We start from the raw sequence: 21,396 nt of genomic DNA, 5'->3' as shown, positions 1-21,396 counted from the left end.
TGAGACTGGGTCAGTTCCAACTTAGCTCATAAGAATTCCAGTTAAATAATATTTCATTTCAAACTTGACCTACGAAATATTATGCTACCTCTTTTATTGTGTACAATTTCGTAACACGATTTCTGGTATTTTATCAGACTAGGATTAAAACTGATTTTAAATATAAATTGGTAATATACACGGTATATACGGTCTTTATTTTAGCGACAAGACGCCCATTGCAAGGTATACAATGATGATACTTCCTTAAAGATCGCCACGATGACTCAGAGGCTTCGAGCGCCTTGAGGTATGTCATCAGTCTATCTCATGGTTGCACAGACTTATTAAGACTAGGGGCCACTCGGGCAAGTCATGAACTATTGGCGGGCCGGCCGCCAGAAGTATAGGTAATTAAATTTTTTTGGTTTTATTCTGAAATACAATTCAATATTTTTCAAATGTACGAGAGTATTATTTTTGCTGTCGGCGGGCCGACGGTCTGTGCATCCATGGTCTATCTAGTGGAGAACTACCCGCGCTGCGTCTACAAGCACGTTGTTGCCATTCGAGAACCTTTCTGCTCCAACAGCTACCAAATGAACGATCGAGTTGGTCCTATGCTGTTTGGTTCTAGATCTCCTCATTTCTAATTATATTTTACAACGTAACTCTTTATCGCTCCCTCCTTTGTTTTTATAAAGCCGTAAATGACCACGTCGCATATCCGTAACACATCACCGAAATATACGGATGCGGAAACCAACTCTCACGTCAACGTCTTCAGACATTGCGGTATTTCGGACGAGATGTTTCCGAACTATACTAAAGTTGCCTATTCGAGTTTGAATCATCGACTCTTTTGTATCATAAATCGAAATAATTCTATAGCCTCATTATAATTCAAAGTGTGAAGATGAAAATTCAAAATGGTATAATTTTATTAAGTCATTAATCACTCTCTATTCATCATATTTAAATAAAATCACCATTATAACTGAAATTATCGTCTACAGGTAATATTATAAATTAGCTAATTATGGCGAATCGATTAATGGGGCTTATTATGTTATCTTGAATGAAGTAAAAGGTCACTGTGGTCGTTATTTGAAGGTGGTTAGGTTTTTTTTCTTTTTTATTTTGTCCTTTAGTTTTGCCGTATTAATTTGTACTTATGAAATTTAGTATAATATGTGCCAAAAATTTATACATGCTTTAAAATACTGTAAAGCTTCAAAAATGTGACTATTGCATTTGCTATCGATTTATGTACGGGTCACCTTATCCAAAAGGAAATGTTACAGAAATATTAGAAAACGACCATAAAGTAGTAAATAAATTATTGGTCAAAATTTGAACAACTGCACATGATAATTAATAAAGTTTACTACCTTTTCAATAATTTATGCATGTACAGTCTTCAGGGAAAGATGCATTACCTGATAAAGGCATTGAAGACAGCTTCCTTGTTACAGAGTGATCACTTTATTACAGAGTGATTGGAAATACCTGTAAAAACTTTAATGCGTTTTGGTAACCAATGGCTATATTCTAATGTTGATGCGCGCTGTTAGCTGTTTTGACTTTTACAGCTTCATTGGACCAATGACGTACACAATCATTAAAAAAATCGTGTAAATTTTTTCAGGTTGTACACCGTACACAGTATATATATACATACATATATCTATACATGTTTGTTGTTGCGTGTATATATATATTTATATATATATTCGTAACAACAAACAAAAAAGATGTTATGATTTGATTAGATAGATTTATTTATATTTATTATCTTCCTTTTGGATTATTCACCGTGATAACTTGTTTACATCAAGAAAAGAATGCCTATTGATAAAAATAAAACTAGAAGACCACATTGGTATAAACTGTTAACAAAATTGAGCGCCCATATAAAGCTAGGGTCTTTGAGCACCTCGATCTTAACACAGCCGTAAATGTATACATTTGAATCAAAATTTAAACTCGTGAAGTCCAGAATTGAATCCCTAGTATCAAATTACCGTACAACCACGGTGACGTGTGAGATATTATAAACAATAATAAAACGTAATAAATGTACCATACAACTTAATAAAGGGAATCGCGTACAGGCTAAGTAATCTGAGAACTCCATGTAAGGGTATCTCGGTGTAAATAAAATAAGTTCGTCTTTGTGAATAAATTATGGCGATGTAAAGTATGATAAACGATGTATGGTTTATAATGAAACGGCGAGAGGTGTACAACCGTCGACAAAGTTTCTCCTACCATGATGCAAAGTCAATGATAGAATGATGCGGGGTTGAAAAATGATGTCGCTACTTTTGTAGCACACTGTAAAGATGCCTCACATTGGACTCGGCGGGGGGTATGAACCAGTATCAGTAGGGTAACGTAATAATCTATCTATCTTTCGTCCAAATTAACAAGGTCCATTGGCATCTATTTATAATAAAGGAAATATAGTATGGCTGAACATTTTAAACGCTCTACAGATGTCAAGTTAAACTGGTGTATATTGACGTCGACACCCGATGATTACTCATGAATCGAATAATTACGATGTTAGAATTTTAATTATAGAGTGGATATTTTTCAAATTCTTTTTATATAAAAAGTATTATAAGTAGATCAAATATGAATAAAAATTAGGGGTTTATATATTTTTTTTTGTCTACGTTAACTGTAGACAAAATGGCGGCCTCTACCTTTGGATTGCCCTTACCTTGGATATTTATGCCGTTTTCACATCAGATCTATTATTATCTGTTATTAAAATTCCTGACAGGTATAATAAAATATTAGAGTTAAAATATAGTAACAGTATATATATATATATAACGAGCAGTGGCATCCCAGACGTAAGGAGTGAAACTTGTGATCTTAGGTCGCGGGTTCATTTCTCGGGACGTAGTCTTATAATTCACACTTCGTGCGTTAATTACATAAGATCGCTACAGCTTACAAGTTTCTAGAGGATAGGCAGCAGCTTCCTCTGTATACCAGAATACCACACCGCGATCGTCAACCCACCTTCCTCCTGTTGGGATTATGATATATCTGCATAGATACCTTTGCCTATGCCTTGCTGTAGGCATCTATGGGCTTCAACGACGATAAGCTGTCCGGTTCTTCTGAGGTCCTTTGGGCAATCCATCATTATATTTGGTACATTTTTAAAATTTTATACCCTTGGGACCTCTCAAAGAATTCTGCCTGTCATCACTCCAATGTAAACCTTCAATGTGCTAATCACTTTAAAACTTCAGAAAACAAAAAGGCCTAGAATAATAGCCGAGACTAATGTTCGGCCAGTATCCTCAAACATGAGGACTTTTAAGAAGAAAAAATATAACAATGTACTTAGAACGGATGTGGTAACGGAACGATAAAGTTTAAACATAATTCCCCAGAACTACGTAATGCATAGAGAAGATTAATTGAAACCAAAATCCAGCGGTTGGATCTGTTTCGAATGTTTTGTCTCACTTGTTCGATCAAGTTAACAACCGATAAATGTTACGGATTGAACTTCTAATATCTAAAACTGATAATAAAGTTTGTAGAGACGTAAATTATCAGCATTCAAAGAATATACAATTACATTTCAATTCATTATTTTCTTATATTTTGTATCATGTACACTTTATACAAATTCTAATTTAAATTATCTTCATTTAACACTCACTTTTGTATGATTGATTGTTTAAGCATTATGAGTTAAAAGCTACTAGTGGCTCGAAATACTTATGTGCTGAGAAGAGCCGACCAGAAACTTAACAGTTACTCTTTTTAAACGAGTCAACTAAAGAAGTTCCAAATATTTCAATCAATAAATAACTCTATTTAATTTAAAACTAAGAAAAGGAAGGCTTTAGTTATTTTGAAATGTACGACATATAAATATATATATAATAAATGATGACCCCGTAAAAGAACGTACAAGCGCCGTAAATACAATTTTGCAGAAAAGTAAAATGAACAATAAATACGATCATATAAAACGTGATTGGACAAAAACTCAACATGGCGATAATTACAGGGTTAATTATCTCGTGAAGTATAAATGGAGCAGAACGAACGTTAACGAAAGATAAACGACCAAAGATCAATACATCGAAAGAAGGCTCGGACCAACAAGAAGTGACAATTACAACATTTCGCTCCATACCCGCAATGGTTTTAAACAGCGGGACGCTTTGTAATGCGCCTATAGTTGGAACACGGGGTCCAAAGTTGTTAAACTTCAACGTCAATTACCAGAACTCTTTGAAGTAATTACTTCGGATTAATTATCAGAAAGATCTATAATTGTAAGTTTTAAATTTCACAATTAACAAACGCCTCAATTAAAGGAGCAAGAAAATTATTATAGTGCAACCGAAACAGCTGTACCGCGCCTTATGTAGGCACTCTTCGACACAAAGGGGAGAGGGGTATTGGTTACTTCGTCAGTAAACCTTCAACGCTCGAAACGTGTTCAAATTCTTTTCCCTCTAGTCCGACCTCTTATTTATTTATTCTAAAGTCCTTCACAGCTGACAAATCAAACATAACAAAATTAGTAAAAATGTTTAGATGTAAAATTTTTTATAGAAAATACCAAAAATAAATTGTGAATAAAAAGATGAGTAATAGTATGTAATTAGCAAAGTATAGATAGTTAATTATTAAAGGGACTGAAAAGTAATGTCGCTTTCTTAAGTTAAATTCACATTACGTTTTTTTGTAATCGACATTTAACAAGTTTTTATTTGTAATCGACAGTATATTCACCGTCGTTATCAACAACCTTTTGCCATCTAGTATACAAATTATCAATGCCGTAGCGGTAAAAACCAATTGGTTTTTAATGAAAAATATTCGGCTGATAAAACATTGCCTTCCGGTCCCCCTAATGTAATAAGAAATCCAGAAAAAAGTACTTAAAGGAGGAATAAATGAACAAGTTCGCGTTGGTCGATCAAGCAGAAGAAAAAATAAGAGAGTAGTCTAGATCGTAAAATAATAGCTAAATGAAAAAAAAATCTATTTAAAAGATTCAGCTGTAGATTTCAGGTGATTTAATAAAAAAAAATCACTTAATTAACTACTACATACATAAATAAGACATTACTTAACAGTAGACTTAAAAGAGAAACAAATAAACATATATAACTAAGCATAAAGTATATAATAAACTGTATAGAGTATATAATATATATGTTACATAATATTTGAAATTGTTACATTACTTTTTAATTTTTCGTTTCGTTTTAGTTTTAAATTCATTAAAAAAACATAAGCCATAACAAGGTACATTAATGTTTAAAACATTCCGTACAAGTCATACGAAATGATATTGCTGTATGAAAAATAAAACAGACGACGAAAGGGTCCGTCGTTAAGGGCCCATGTGAACATTGCAAATGAGACTTTAATGTATAACTTGAAATTTACATACATGAAAGGAGAATTGACAAAGTGACTGACATATCAAAGCGGAGCACAATTCTGTATCTACTACTTGAAATTTTACAATCAGGTTTCTGTTATGAACGGTGTTCGACATGGATAGACGTATACAGGATGTTTAATTATAAATTGAAAATCTTTAAAAAGGTAAAATGTATAGCTAAGTTACTGTGAATTAATGTATGGTACATCCTATCTAAAACCCAATAGTTTCATAAATAATGAATGACGTATTTGTACTGTAGTAAGAAAAAGCGTCCAAAGATATCTATAGGGAAATATACAATAATCACCACGCTTGGTAGGCGAATTGGTGATCACAGTGTGGTATTATGGTACCCAGAGGACGCTGTTGCCCATCCTGTGGAAATTTCTTTGTGAGCAATGGAAATCCTATATAACTAATGCACAAAGTGCGAATTATATAAGATTGCATCCTGAGAATCGAACTCGCAACCTACGATCGCAAGTGTCAATCCTCTACCGCTGGGCTATTCGTATTACAATAGAAAAACTAAAAGCTTATTTTTTATGAAAATTTGGCACGACAACTGAAAAATTTAATATACGTATAAGTTTCGTAAAACATTATACAGATTTAAATATATGTATCTACACAGTTCTAGCCATAATTATGCTAGCGTTTAACTCAACGTTAATAAATGAAAAAATGGTAATGCTAAAAAGATAATATTAAAAATTAAAATTAACTAATTGTATTTCTATTGCAAATTTTTTTTTTTGAGAAACTAAAATATATGATTGTCGTATATTATACATTATAAGAATAGCTATCTAATGTAGCACAAAAATGTAAAGATAACATTAGCGTAACTCCGTATAAGTAACCCGAAGGATATTATTTATTTTGTGTAGACGAAGTCGCGTGGGTTAACTAGTGTTAGCATGAATAAGGCGAGTGCACACGCTCGACTTCCACGGCCGGATAGCGGACGCCGCAATTAGCCATATTGTTATATTAATCGGATTTCTCGTTGAGTTACTACGAAATGATGATGCGAGATAAATACCTTCTTATTGGGTATTTACTTTATGATTTATGCTCGTCCACGCGTCTCACTGTCGGCCATAACCATTAAAGCTTCGAGTTATCTCATTACATAAAATGTTAATTCATTTTGCAATCTATATGTATGAAATAAATGAAGCGCTATGAGTATCAAAACTGTAATGAAAAAGGGAGATATAATTTACTATCAAGAAACAAAAATCATTTCATATTGTCCGATAGACGCCATTGCAAAGCAATAGGCCTTTCTCAAAAATCGTTATGATGACCTGTCTGCCATTAGTGCCTTAGACGCGGCCTGGGCAGGCCGTCCACTCGATGGAACGACAATATAATCCAGGTCTCTGGAAGTTGCTAGATGCGGGCAATTGCAATCTTAGGGGAAGACCTATGTCCTGTAGTAAGCATCAGCTGAACAAATAAATTTTATTAACAATAAACAGACACCGTTAAATTATAATATAAATGCGATTTACCGTCAATAAACAGAAGAAAGTTAATAAAAAACCTTTATAAAATTATATTACAGTGATAACTAATGTGTCTGTAATTACAGTTGCGTGCATATAGGTAAAGACCCCGGATGCTAACGAAATCGAGTCAGCGCCATCAAACGCACGTTTCCGTCTGCATCGAACACGGAAAAGGAAAAATAAAGCATGGTATACACATAAGTTTAAACCGTTAGTTTTTTCTTTATTTCGAAATTAATTATTAATTATTTTTAGTGTTAATTTACATCATCGAAGAAAGATACATCGACGGGTTACAGCTCCAGCGAGGTTTCCTCACGGTGACCCTTGAACTTAGTCACTCCATGGAGCGTTCACCAAAGCAATCTCACCATCTCATGCAGCGTTCCGAGCTGATGCTCCCGTTAGTACTCGAACTTAGTTACTTTAAAAGAGGTCTTAGACTAGTGGCACTTTGTCCCCTGCCACTTCATACCCGCGCTATCTACAAATGACAGGGCATCAGTGAGAGTCCTTTAAAAATAAGAAAGGACCAATATCTAGCCACCTCCGCACATGCAGTGGTTGTCGTGCATGAAAGTGCACCGCCCGCCAGCCCGCTCGTAAATGCGCATGCGACAGACAATGCCAACTACACAACCGCCACCGTAAATTCACTCAACACGTGTTTCACCTCTCCACGGGGCATCTTCAGGAGTTGTTACACAGATTAGTGCTAAACACCGAGTGTCACTCGGAGGTGGCTAGATATTGGTCCTTTCTTATTTAGGATGGACTTCCGCAATGTAACGCCTGAATCCATTAAATCCTTTAAAAATGATAATAAAACTTCGTGGACACATATTTCTCTTTAAAACTGAGGAATATGTTCGTCCAATGTGATACTTTATACAGTATAATATTAATCATTGTCAACACTGATACGCGATTCCGGCGTAAGGAATATGAAACTGCCTATCAGAACATTTGGTCCCAATTAAAACGTTGAAATACACACTGGGAATTCCTTCACTTGTAGACAGTAATTAATACCTTCTGAATGGCCGTAGTCACATGTGGGTGTCTCAAAGATTTATAACATAGTTTGTATTTTAATATTTTATTATGTGTTAAATTGTTTTTATCGTTAAAATGTCGCGTGGCTTAGAGATTTGTGTAACTAAAAAGTATTAAAAAGATGTCGTTTTAAACAATACGTGTAATTACGTATTTACTTCACTTTTAACATTATAAATAGATATATATTTGCTACTACGGTCACAATATTTTTATATAAAACAATTCTTGGGCTTTCGAATTGAAATTCGAATGTCGATTCGCACGCCATCAGTGATGAGGTCGTGTGAATTATAAATATTCTTTCTACATATGTCAATACACCTTCTTCGAGCACTCTTGGCCATCATCTTCCTCGCGAACGTACTCGGGTGGTAACTCATCGCCCAAAATTCGCCAGCAAACCGGAGCGTGAAAGCTACACAATCATAAAACAATTATAAACTCTTTTATCATAAGCCCCAAAATTAAAAGGATAAATTGACATGATAATTTCATATTTTTAGCTACTGAAGTTCAACTTGAGTTTTTTTATATAAAAAACTAAATATACCGATATAATTAAAAATAAGGAGATAATCAGAGAATAGATCATCGAGTGAAGACCACTGCCAGGCAAAGGCAGCGTAAGGTGTCCGCCCAAAAAATTAACAGACAACCTTGAAGAGATCTACGGAAGACGCTGGATGTAGGCCGATGATCTGGCTTACGTCTAGTAGTGAACATCTTACGTGAAAATGATGATGTTGATAATGATAAGGCTTTAAATGTAACGAACTAATAGAAATTGCTCTTGAAAACAATTATATTTTTTAAACACTACACTAACACTCTCTACGCCTGCCACCATCCAATTCGTGAAAACTGTTAATGGAACTATGAAAGGGAACTACAAAAGAAAATGCTCGTAAATAATTTCATGCAATTTGTTTCTGATGCCTACGAATGTTTGTATAAAGATCTGACCGTTAATGGACATTCTGTCTTTGTAAACATTAAAGGTAACACGATAGCGGGCTAACGTCCATTTTTAATTACAAAAGGCTCCGCACCTTCTCATATCCGCGTTGTATAAACAGAGCCGGAACAACAGACCATTTTTTAGGGTGGCGACACTTTGTTATCGGGGCTGCGTTATACACGCTTACACATAATGCTGGAAACCGTCAATATTTGGAAATCTTTTGAGAGATAGAATAATAATTTTTATCTTAACGTTATAACAGCTACGTAGTTACATTCTTTTAATTATAGAGAGAAGAAGAATAAACAACGGATTTACAGGTGGAGTTTTTTCCGCTACTTCTTTCAGCACTAACGCTTTCAGGTCGTAGTAACATTAACTAGGTAATAGCAAGTTATCAACCCGAGATTCAGCGCTCTTGAATATTCTATGCCTTTTGTGCCCTGACCTTTAGAGCTCGCGGACTTCACTGACTCTACTTCGGTAGCAGTGTATGGTAGCTAAAAAATAAAACGGATTTTATTTAAATTCATACATTCAGAGACATTTGCGGTTCATTGCAACATACTAAGTCTGTAATGGGAAGTTGATTTTTGCACAAAAATAGTAGTAGTGCTATGCGGCAACATTAAAAATAATATTTCTCTAGAACATTCCATCCAAAACAAATAATGGCGAAAGATTCGATTGCTTTATCACTGCCATATTAAACTAGAGAATTCAAGACGCGCAAGTAATTGCACAAGCAAATTCGAATCGGAAATGATATAACAATATTAGAACAGTTGCACAAGTCGGGTACACGATCTCATTTAAAGTTGAACGATAAATCCAAAAACGAAATTGTACGTAGAAACGTCTTAGTAAATAAAGATTAAAAGTATTTAATCGGTTTGTTCTTAATTTTGTGCTTTATACGGCGGGAACTTTGGCTGGGAATTACAAATTTATCAAAGACTTTTTTCGCATTTAAAAATGTTTGAATAAGTGAACCGATTTACTTAGCAAGTGAAGTCAAAATTTAAGAATCATGTCAACTTTTAAATCTCGATCTGTAGGATTCTATCAATGGACATTCAGGTCTACTCCGATATTTTCTTTCATAGCTCTTACGTGGTAATATTCTTCAAGTGACCGACCTGCCCCAAACGGTTGAAAAACAGTTCTTAAGCTATTTGTTTGCGCCTTTTGGTTTACGCCCTTCGCTATGTATCGTAATCCCCATTACTGATTGTCCTGATTCCCTTCACGGATCATTTCTGACTGACCAATGCCATTGTTGACTTTGTTTATGGCATCGTAAAGTTTACTATCTAGCTTACTGTGAAATTGGTATGTCCAGCGTGTTAGGCTTCTCCCACATGATTTTTGTTTTACCTTTAAAGATAAGTTTGTCAAAGCTCCGTCTTTGTACATAATGTGACCAAAACATTAATGGACAAAGCAGGAAACCAGACCCACTCGAGGGTATGAGGTCTATTTACCCTCTAGGTAGTAACAAATGTCAAGTGTTTGTTCCTTAATTACGTAATATAACAAAATTGTTATACCTCAAAACGTTGTTTAAAAGCCTTGTCGACACCAGTGATTACCTGTAAACATAAAAATTAAATATTTGAAACCATCAATTATAATGTATTGAGACGTTTGAATATTTTAGCTTTTTAGATGTTGTATCTAAAGATACATTAAATTTTGACACTGCATTAGTATTAATGGAAGATTATTACGGCTTAAATGTACGAGTAGGTGTAAGATCAAAGAAACGTTATGCGTTTCGGCTAACCATTTCAAGATAAGGGCGTGTTATGGAGACGCCTATACTCTTAGAACGGGAGATTACAATTTTATTTACTGCCTCAAAACGTTTGATAATACATGTCTTAATTAACCAAGCGAGAGACGACTTGTACCACAAGCTTTTAGGAGAGAAATTCGAAATATCTTACACAAATTCTATTCACATAAATTTATACTTTAAATCTATCAATATAAAGTTTGAAATTATTTATCAAAAATTAATAATTTAATCGATCACATGCGACTATAATGTAGCGCCTTTTAGTTCATCAGTAACGGGTGCTTTACAAGTGTTTTGTCGGCAACCAATATCCATTTGCTTCGGACCGATTTGATTTGAAACCACCAATCCCAAAACATGTTAATATCTAACTCGAGATCTGAACGAAATAAATTAAATACAAATTTATTTACCGCTTTATTACGTCGGGAATTGTAAAATACATTACACCTCTGTCGTCCAAAAAGATCCAACTGATTATTTTTTATTTATATTTTTATATTCAAACATAAAACAATCATTCGGACAAAGTCCTTTGGTTTTGTTAAGGCCGATATTTATTTGGAGGAAGTCGAATCAATCACAAGCGGTAATCCTGTTAGGGTATAAACAAACTCGGACAAATGCCGATAAAGCCGAGTTTTACGATCTGCCACCTCGTTTATTACAGAGTGAGCTCAGGCGAAACAAAAGTAAAGGGAATGGCATATTAACGAATAGGACCGCACTCAATCGCATTGTTGATTCTACTAACAAATTTACGATACCAACTTATACAAAAGCGTATTTGAATATTCGATGTCATTAAAATATTCCACCGCCATCGACTTCTGATTTAGATTTACGACGTTGTACTATTTCTATCGATCTATACGCTAGTTTAATGATCAATGTTTTTATAGCATGATTTATTAGTTTATATCCATGTTATTTACGACCCAATACCATCTTGTATTCTTAACTGCTTTATTTAAGTCATTATATTTATCTATAACATTTTTATGGGGTTTTCTTTGGGAAAATGTTTACTGGAGGCACTGTATTTTTTTTAAAACAACAGGATTCGACGTGTTCATATAAAACAAATACTCAAACTAATTGCAACGCAACAGATTAACAGAGTATCCACGTTAAGAAAAAAAAGTTACACACGTGAACACGGCTTTCTTAAAATCTTACTCATGTAATTTAACATGTTTGCAACTGGTTTATTAGTACATAGCTTCTCAGTACATGACTCCCCAACGGAAGTAAAATCGTAGAAAGATTTTTTATTGTGTTTAATAAACTTATACTTATACATATATTTATACGTATCGTAATTTTGTACACAATTCCACAAATGATTTATTAATTTTATAAAGTCACCATAATTTTTTTTACATAAATTAATTTCAATTTAATATTCTTTATTGTTCACGCTTAAAGATATATACATAGTTGCCAATACTAAAGAAAAAGTACAATGGGCGGTCTTATCTCACTGGGCAATTTCTTTTAGACAACCATAGTAACAAAAGCCGTAGAGCGAAAAATAGCGGGTACTTCACGTGTATATATAGCATAAATTTAATGATATATATTATAATACATAAAAATATCAAAATAACTTGAACCGCACTTACTTAGAGAAAGAGAAAAAAAAAATTAATGGATAAATAAACTACTTAAAAATAGGTAGTAACAAAATATGACATAACATGTCTCATATTTAGCGGTAAAACATTCCACAATCGAACGGTCTGTATTTAATCATAGTTTTATACGTAGAGACCAGATAATTACTTATATATACTATTTAGTGCTTACGGGTTCATCTATGGAACTGAATTAAATTATATTTGTAATATTTAAATAAGTGGTTTTTATTACATTAGTATGAATATTTATACGGCATATACATCAACATTTTTTTTTAATTTTTATCTGTCTCTCTGCCTGTCTTTGTTCCGGCTAATCTCTAAAATGGCTGGAACGATGTTGACAGTATTTATGCTGGAAGACAGCCGATATAATAAGGAGTATCTTGAGCTATAATAAGAAAAAATCTGGAAGTAAATTTACTAGCTGTGACTGCAACTTCGACCGCGATGAATTAAACACAAAATTGTTCAGTCTGTTTACTTTTTGTTTTTTCGTTTAAGAATTTTTCTGGCCGTAACAAATACAGAGCCATAGACAAAGATAATTTAAAAATATAACTTTGGTATATGTACCATAAATATTATTTTATTATTACACTATTTATTTAATATTACAAACACTTTTTAATTTTATTTATATGTACAGATTTTGGCATAATAATACACATATATATCTAATATATAAAATTTCCATGTCACAATGTTAGTTACTGTACTCCTCCGAAACGGCTGGACCGATTTTTACCAAATTTTATATGCGTATTTAGTAGGTCTGAGAATCGGCTACTCTATTTTCCATACCCCTAAGTGATAAGGGTTGTTTACCCTTAGAATTTTTTTTTTAATTTTTTGAAATGAAAAAATGTTTTGTTTTTATTATTATATGATACGGGATACAAAAATACATACAACCCTAAATTTACACCCCACTACGATCAACCTAACTATATATATATATATATAGCTAGAAAGAAAAACATTAAATTTATATATGAAATAAATGTAACAATATAAATAACAGAAGAAGCTTTTAACAATCTCGAAGATAAAAACGTCACTATGACGTCTACCTCACGACCGAATCGGAATCCGAGATCGTCGGGATAGGCAGGCGTGTAACAGATTCGAACCTCCACTGACAGGGTCGTAGCTCGCGTTCCTATAATAAGATTAATGCCGCTCATGCCCTGAGGATAGATAAGATTTCTTAGCTGTGGAAATAAAGAAAAATGTACGAAGACGTCAATCACCAACAATGCGTACACAAATTTAAAAATCTGTATTTATTTGAAACTATTCTCAAATTATGTCGTTATAATAAATCTCGTATTGTCATTAATCCTGAAATATTTGCAGTGTTAATGCAAATTTATATTTCGTGAAATTTTTGTCGATTTTTTTAAACGAAATTTATTAGTTTTGGATTAGTGCTAAATACAGAGTCAAGTCACTAATCGGTGTAACATAACTCCTGAAGATGCCCCGTGGAGGAGTGAAACACGTGTTGAGTAATTTGGCGGTAGCGGTTGTGTGATTCGCATTGTTTGCCGCATACGCATTTATAAGCGGGCTGGCGGGCGGTGCATTTTATTGCACGACTACCACTGCATGTGCGGAAAAGGCTAAATATTGGTCCTTTTCTTGCTTAGGATGGACTTCCGCGAGGTAACGCCTGATTCCATTAAGCATCATAACCTATTTAGATCTTTAGCGTATACATACGCAAAACTTTCCTGTTAACTATCATCACAGTGTATATATGGTATTACGTAAATGACCTACTACCTTACAGTATAACATGACGCATACAAGCATGATAATGATATGTTATTTTGTTTGGCGAAAGAAAAAGATGTAAATTATTTATCAGTGTGAATGGGCTATACTCATCAAAAGTTTGAAATGTTACCATACTGCACAATACTATTATATGATGAAATGTGACTATATTATTTTTATAAAATTTCACAATTGATTTAAAAAAGACCCCATTGATACGGGCTATGTTTTCATATTTTCATGGCCACCATTTAGAGGGTCTCTTGTGCCCCCTTACATTATTTACAATAAGTTTTTGGCGATTTTTGTTATTCCAAGCTCCTTTCTTGTCCTTATATATTTTTTTTATCAATTTTAATATTAATTTATGTTGTATTTTGAATCGATTATTTTATTATCCATTACTTACATTTCTTGATCACAATTTTAATTTCGTTTTTTCACAACTCGTTCCGAATATTTTTTTTCCATTGATTTACGTCATGTTTCTTTTGGTTTCTATATTAGAATGTGCTGGAATATCGATCCCTGTTTACTAATGTTTTTGTTTTGTTTTATTGTTGTTTGACTTTGATTCATTGAATATTTTAAGAGCGATAGTTTTAAGGTAACAATCGTAACTAATTTCATATTTCTAAGTTTGTAATTTCTTACCGCTTTTTGTTTTTGTTTATGTCCAATAAAGTAAAATAAAAAAATATTATAAATAGTGTGTAATGCAAATAGGTTAAGTTACCGAAATTAAAAATTTAGTAACTAAACTCAAGGTCACCATAGGCTGTTTTATAGATTTCTTACCTGCATAGAATGACTAGATGGTTCCCTAGAGAGAATCGGGTTGGATTATAATTCAGTATGCATTGAATTGAATTTATACAACCTACTCGGAGCCTCTTTGAGGAACTCTCATTTACTCAAATAGCTATGGAGAGCCATAGCTATTTCGTAGAGTTCGTTTAGACTATGGGATATCTCTGCGAGATAAAATTAAGAGTGAGAATCGCGTAAGCTAACGAAATTACTTATAAAAATTATATTACTGTATGACCTATTTTATGTAAAAAAAAAAAGTTTGTTAAATACGTTTCTCAAAATTCATCATAACCACCATTTCAACCGAAGGACGCCCATTGTTGGACATATGACTCTCCTAAACATTTTCAGTGGAACTGGTGGGAAGCGGCCTACATCCAGCTTCTGACAATCTAGGTAATTTAACAAGGACCTTATTGGACAGATGTTAGATGATAAATATCCTTGGATGTGTGGATCCTGGATTGTTATACTGTACATCATACCGTAAAATATGCAGAAACCACATGTAATTCAAAAGTTACATTCCACATGTAACTTTAACGTAAAAAGATATGAACGTTTCTTTTCCCGTCGACGTATAAAGAATTCTTTTATTTTTTATCTATTGTTGTTTTATCATCAGACGAAACCATTTCGTGTGTATTCGATCCAAAAATGATTGACGTAGAGTACACTTGGAATTGCTTTTGTAACTTCGTTGTGTTTCATCGACGCTCCTATCGTTTGATAGATTTGAAGTCGAACAACCATTACGGAGATTATGAGAGAAGTAATTCCAGTGCGTCGTCGCGTTTACAAGAAGTTCCATTAGATAGATTGTTTCAAATTTCAAAGTGAGAGTTAAAAGGAACAGGAATGCGGGGGAGCGACGAAATGAAGAAATTAACTCGAAATCGCTGGAACAGAGGGATCATTTAATCGCCCGACCGAAGGAGACCGGTCCTTTCTAAGAGGTCACCGAGCTCAAGCAATTTGTTATTATGTGATTTTTATTTTTAACCGCAATATTTAGCCTTTTTTTTTCTTTTAACTGCTTTATATAGCTATAAACAGAGCACTTCATTACTTTACTTTCTTATGTAGGTAACAATTACAACACACTTCCATATTTTTTCTAAATTACCTTTTGATATATATGTGATATATTAAAACAAATACAATAAACAAATCTTGCAAAAAACCCTATTAAAGTGTGAAAGCTGTGTAAGGGATAATAAAGCTTAGGAATTAATTGCTATGCTGTACAGCATAAGATTTAAGAAGATTATTCTTAGTACTAAGATCATTGTAAAAGTAACCACAAAAAACTCGTCTAAATGTTTTATGGGCTCTTATTAGATCATGCTATGTTTGGTACCTTCATAGCTTTAAGTTGTAGGTTTTCTTTATAGGGGGTTATATTCAATCTGTGTCATACGCTATGCAGAATAGTTATAATATAGATATGATTATTATAATTCTGCAGTTTCTTTTATATGGTTTCTTTCTCCTGTGTCAAAAGAAATTTTAGTAAGAAAAATCTTACATGCCTGTATATTGTATTATATCTTTATATTTATAAATAATCTATTATTAGAATAAAAATATCTGTGGATCATTTATGTTTTTTTTTGGTTTTGTTGGTCAACGACCAGACCGGATTCAACATTTATATCTCGATCAGTGTTGATTATTGATAAGTAGTGAGAAATATTTTATCATGTGGACCTTATTTTGGGTTACGGTTTAATATGCTTAGGATTTGGGTCCAAAATTCTGGTGAGAAGCATTTATCATTTCGTTTTTTAACTTTAAAAACATTTATATATTTAAGTATTTCGTTAATATTTGCAGCAGATGTTTACAAAAAAGTTTAAAAGTTTGAGAATCTTTACACGAGGAATCTCAATTCATTCTTATCCATTTCACCGGTTGCTTATTATGCGAAACCCGTCGTATCGTTATGCATATAAATAGGAAATTGCATGTAAATAACATAAAAGCTATAAAGTTTGTCAAATATCTTAGAGCACCCGCGGGGGACGGTAAAGGGAAGCCGCAAGAAACGCCGCAGGGTGGCAGGTGATATATCTTCACACACACTGAGCTAGAAATTGCGATTTATAGCTAAAACTGATGAAGATATCATGTAAAACGAAGAGAAATAACTAGAAAACTTTTATAACACGTAGTTATTCTTAATTCAAATATCATAATTCTTACAACTACATAAAAAAGAAAAAAAAACAGGATGAAATAATTAATTTTTGTCAGTTAATGTTTGGTAAATCCGATCCAAAAATCAATAGTTTTTAAATTAAAATACATAAACATATTATACAGATATATATGCTGGTGTAAGTTAAATACATTTTAAAATTGAAACGTGAAATATTGGCACCCAAAAAAAAAAATACTTAAACTAAAAAAAAAATGCAAATTTAAAAATCGAATACGAATGTTGAAGTAGTATATTAATAAAAATGTTGAATAATACATCGGAAGAGGTTGCCCAAAAAATATTTGAACGCCCGCCAATGTTTTATCGGATATTATTAACTCTTGATTAACATAAATTTCATTCGAGGCTCGTGTTGACAGAGTGGCACGCCTACCCACCTTTTCGGGTGTCCAAAGGTCAACGATGTATCAATTTTACACAGCTACTCTTGCATTTATGTACTTTTTAATAAAATCACAGAAATTTAGAAATATTTATTTAACTCTATCACCGTATTCCGTCTTATATTAACCAAAAAAAAAAAAATTTAAACATTTATTTACTTCAAAACGAATATTCTAGAATAACTTTCATAGACATTCATTATATCATATGGATTTCATTACGTCATAGGAAAGCGATAGAAGGAAGCGATAAAAGGTATAATCATTTAAATTTTAGATATAATCTTTCTAAAATTTATATATCTCTATTGTCTTTGACTTTAATTTTGATAAATATTTTTATAAAAAAAAATAGTTTTTTATTCCAGATAAAATTACGATTATAATAATTTACGATTAGTAATGTACCCATTCCAATGTTATGCATAGCTAACATAACTCATCAAATTGATTGGTTGAAGTGTCCATTGTCCACTGGCAGGCAAGATAGCGCGCTGAACGGCCGTTGAGAAGGTTCTAGAACGAAGACTCCAGACCAGCAGTCGTACTATAGGATTTCCACACACTTCGTGGATTGGCGACCTTGACCAGGTCTACAAGACATGGATATAGGCCGCCTTGAGTCATTATTTCTACTTTTCAGCGGATGGACGCCCACTACAAGGCATAGACTTGCCCCAAAGATCGCCCCCACGTTAAACAGTTTGACAAAGCCTGCATACAGTGACTTCCTGTGGCCTAAACTATATCGTCCAATTAGTGGTGGCTTGTGGTCTACTCGAGAAACTTTCTGCCCTTCGGCTGCAAGAGCGATGTGTTCCGCCCAATTCATTTGTTTTTTTTTTTACGGGAAATATAGTCTAATAACTAATAGCTAATAACGTTCCAATCATTGTTAATAGAATGTGTTTACGTTGTTGAAATATCTTGTTAATAAATAAATTATTAAAAATTTGACTTTCTTTTAATTGTTTAAAATTAAAAGCATTCTTATTACTATTTACGTCAAATCGAAATTGTTATCGCAGCTATTGCTTTTAATAAAAATAAGTTAATAAAAATGATATTTATGTACGGAACCTTAAGTTATTGTTCCTTTCTCACTTGCCTCCATGTTCCGCTTAATATCGGGGATTGTCGACAGGTACGATTTGAATAATGCCGTCAAGAAAGCCGTGGATGAAATAAAGCGCTCAAGAATGTGAACCGAAATAAATATTGTCTTGATTTAGCTTTATATTCATTTATTGTACCATCGGAATATAAATGCTCAAATATTAACTTCGAACCTAAATGCCGGTTTTTATTTATTCCATCTTAACTCTGCCTTTTTATGAGAGATATAAATATACTTTAAGGATTGAGGATATAAAACTTAACGTTTTGACCAATACAGCGTGCAAGTTTCGTTTTGTATATGTACACTTTGTTATTTCACAGTTTGTTTTTAGTGTAATCAACTAGTTTTAGTTTAGAACTGTCTTATATACATAAATAAATCTCAGATAAAAATTTAAAATTGTCAATAACATACATCGATAGTCATATATATTTAATTTAAAATTTTAAGTCTTTACTAACATAGCGTTAAATTATCTCACTCTGTGTTTAGCACTAATCGGTGTAACATAACTCCCCGTGGTGGGGTGAAATACATGTTGAGTGATTCAACGGTGGCAGTTGTGTAATTCGCATTGTTTGCCGCATACGCATTTATCAGCGGGCTGGCGGGTGGTGCACTTTGTTGCACGACTACCACTGCACGTGCGGAAGTGACTAAAAATTGGTCCTTTTCTTACTTAGGATAGACTTCCGCAAGGTAACGCCTGATTCCATTAAATATTTACCAGTATTTACTTTATATAAAATGATCGAAAACATGTGTAAAGATTTTAAAAGTTTTTGCAGCAAATGAGCTATACATACACCTTTTAAAAGGTTTTACACATGTAACCAATCATACTTGGAGTTATAATAGTTTGAGGTTGAAATAAATGGTCGAACTGAAGGCAAGCGTTTTATGTTTTTTTTTTAAACATTTGTTGTGCTTTGTTTTTTTTTAAGGCCCCCGCTATTGGGGTCGTTTTATTTCATTTAATTTTTTTTTCAAATTACTTTTATTTGCGCGATCTTCTTGCATATTCTTATAATCTTTCATACTACATCTTTCTTCCCATATTTATTCTGTCTTTCTCTTTCATTCGTTTTCATTCATTCCTCATCTCATTCGAAAGTTTAAAATTTCTTTATTTTATTTTAAAACTTTTGTTCTATATATGTTGTGCTCTGTTTTGTCTTGCATCACAAACAAGTAAAGTTTATAAACATGAGAAATTTAAATTACATAACAATAAACAACGCCAAAATCACGGGTTGCGATCAAAAGCTATATATTAACCGATAACGTGGTACTGGCGCCTCTGTAATGGAATAGCTTTGATCAAAAGAGAAAGCGAAGACATGTTTATAGATTCCTCTTGTTTACAAGGCGACCGCTTTTGCGGCCGTCCTATCTTCGTGTTCATGTGGATTCGAAAATTGCTAAACACGATGTTTAACTGAAATAATTTATATAAAATAAAATAGTAAAATAGCAAAATTTATTTCTTCAATTTTCATTTGAGAAAATTAATTTATTTAAAAAATTTTTTAGTAAAGTTTTCAGCCAGAAATGTTAATAATTTATTTGTAAGTATATAGTAAGTCACTGCAAGGAACAGGACACCCCTAAAGATATATATAGGGACTTTATCATAATCACCACGCTTGCCAGACGGATTGTCGATCGCAGTGAGGTATTTTGTTACGCAGATCACACTACTGCCCATTTTCTCGAAACCTGTTCCTAAGCAGTAGCAATTAATGCACAAATGTGAATTACAAAAGATAGAATCCGAAAAATCAAACTTGCAACCTTCTATAGCAAGTTTCAGTCCTCTATATGTAGGCTATCACCGCACCATCATCTTTATACAAGTATCACACTAAAATTATTGTAAAGGTTATTACGACGTTTTTATCGTGAAAACTATTTTAAATAAGTTATCAAAGTGCAAAAACACTAAAAAAAAATTCAAAAAATTTTGAGCCGATGGACACCCACTGCATAGACCTCCTCTAGATAGCAACTTCCCGCGACCTTAGCTATGTCATTGGTCTACCTCAGGGCTTCTTAAACTTTTGTCGTTCACGACCCCATTTATGATTGCGTGTTTCTTGACGACCCCATACAAATATAAAAGAGAAATATGTTAATTTTTTTGATGATTTACTTATAAGGTAGCAATATACTATATACACATTAAAATATATAGTTTTAGAATTCGTTTTGTAACATACAAAAATCTAAAATTAAAAATCGCACAAACCCCATTTGGGGTCGCGACCCATAGTTTAAGAAGCCTTGGTCTACCTAGTAGGCTAGCTTACCCACGCCGCCGATTGTCAGACATACAAAAATTCAATTAATGTTACAGTATCTTTCATAGCTGAAATCTTGTTAGGGAGTTTCGGTCTAAACTGTTTATACCCATGTCTATATAGAACAATCTGTTACATTGTTTGTTCAGGTAATGGTTTTTCAACCCGTCACACCTTTATCGTTCTCATTTGTGACAGAAACCCCTACACGACCCGCAGCTTTAATACCCGAGAGACCCAAAACAAATTGATAAAAGACTCCTCGATCGATCATCCGAAGTCTCGGCCCACGTGTCTGACTCCTAATCCATTACATCCTTCCAGTTAATAAAGCGCCGTCGAGTCTTATTTACAAATTGATAAGTGAGCGATAA

The 21,396-nt window shown here is 33.3% G+C and overlaps 1 protein-coding gene across 2 annotated transcripts in view; it reads right to left on the bottom strand.

Moving 5' to 3' along the window:
• pxb overlaps nucleotides 1-21,396 on the bottom strand; it is a 187,458-nt gene that overhangs the window by 107,618 nt on the left and 58,444 nt on the right. Inside the window, exon 2 of one of the 2 annotated variants that reach the window (XM_068763041.1) lies at nucleotides 10,510-10,551. The exons of the other annotated variant lie outside the window; for it this stretch is intronic. The gene's annotated coding sequence lies outside the window, so the exon portion shown is untranslated. The remainder of the gene's footprint in view (nucleotides 1-10,509; nucleotides 10,552-21,396) is intronic. 2 annotated transcript variants of the gene reach the window in all.

This window comes from Battus philenor, unplaced genomic scaffold (assembly GCF_028537555.1).
Source record: "Battus philenor isolate CCGP_79_NKW_IND1 unplaced genomic scaffold, ilBatPhil1.0.hap1 SCAF_17, whole genome shotgun sequence".
Classification (NCBI taxonomy): domain Eukaryota; kingdom Metazoa; phylum Arthropoda; class Insecta; order Lepidoptera; family Papilionidae; genus Battus; species Battus philenor.
This window is presented reverse-complemented; position numbering and strand designations above follow the sequence as displayed.